We start from the raw sequence: 1,354 nt of genomic DNA on the forward strand, positions 1-1,354 counted from the left end.
TATTTTAAGTTGTTTTTTTCAAATATTTGTTTTTTTTTTCAACAAAGACGTCCACCATGTTTTGTAGTTGATTGTTTAAGTTTTTGTCATTTGTAGCTTTGTTGTTAAGCACAGAGCTACACAATGGGCTATCTGTGATGTGCCTAGCACGGGTACCGAAACCCGGTTTTAGCGTTATTTCGCTGAGCCAGTAGGTAGATGGCAGATCACTCACTGTCAAAATGTCTTGAAAAGTGTTTTAGTTGAAATAATCATCAATTTTGTATTAGTTTCAGGTGATCATTTTCTGATTGAAAAACAACCAGTAAAATTAATTCCACCAAACTCCTAACTCGGATAAACTCGGACTATATAAATATATATATTCCTGACAATGACGACCAATTAAACAATAGACTTCAAGTGACGTCAGGTGTCAAGCTAATGACCGAAATATCGTACAAACAATATATGTATGACTATTAGTATCGTGTTGTTTGTCCTGGGGAAAGTTAAAAAAGACAACCACCATCGAGACATGTTTAGTAGACAAAACATGTTAAAATTTAATACAGACACGTGATAAGAAAACAATAAACAGTAAATAAGTTTTGAGTTACAAATATATCGTTTGTCTGTAGCCACAATTCATGGTTTCCATTCAACTGGCTTTGAATGATCTGGTGAGGTTAAAGGTCTTCCTCAGGACCCAGCTCAGAGCTCGAGATTTCCCTTGACGTCGTAGTGCTGGGCCTATTATTCTCCTTATATCAGCGTTGTAGTCATTCAGCCACTGAAGCTTTAAAACAGATAAATAACACCAACTTATTAAATATGTTTTTTTTAAACAGAGGCTTCTTCAAGGTGCGTACGTCTGAACGGACAATCAGGCTGAAAACAAAGAAATCAGGACCTCGTGGTCAACATAGGAAGAGCAATCCACCAAATCTTATTGTAACCATATTTAATATTTGACCCAATCAAAACACAACTTTACAACACGTCATTAAGTCTTGATTTAAACCTGTACTATTTAACTGTTCTAACATAATTACTCTTTAAAACATTCGTTATTTAATATAGATTTTAAAACTATTTCAGTACGACCTTTCTCAAAAACTTCTGTTTAAAATTATCGTTCATTTGAGCAGGAAAAAATTACATTGAAAAACCATCAAAACATAATAAATATGTATTACTTTTCCTGAAGAAAGCTGTCTACTATTGACTCCTACATAATACTTCCTGATTGTTAGTGACTCCTACATAATACTCCCTGATTGTTAGTGACTCCTACATAATACTTCCTGATTGTTAGTGACTCCTACATAATACTTCCTGATTGCTAGTGACTCCTACATGATACTCCCTGATT

At 34.2% G+C, this 1,354-nt stretch overlaps 1 long non-coding RNA gene across 1 annotated transcript in view; it reads right to left on the bottom strand.

Moving 5' to 3' along the window:
• Window positions 1-520: 520 nt before the first annotated feature.
• LOC111083474 overlaps window positions 521-1,354 on the bottom strand; it is a 14,476-nt gene continuing 13,642 nt past the window's right edge. Inside the window, exon 2 of the long non-coding RNA XR_002609053.1 lies at window positions 521-778. This is a non-coding gene — a long non-coding RNA (uncharacterized LOC111083474). The remainder of the gene's footprint in view (window positions 779-1,354) is intronic.

Source organism: Limulus polyphemus, unplaced genomic scaffold, assembly GCF_000517525.1.
Source record: "Limulus polyphemus unplaced genomic scaffold, Limulus_polyphemus-2.1.2 Scaffold9685, whole genome shotgun sequence".
NCBI classification, from domain to species: Eukaryota; Metazoa; Arthropoda; class Merostomata; order Xiphosura; family Limulidae; genus Limulus; species Limulus polyphemus.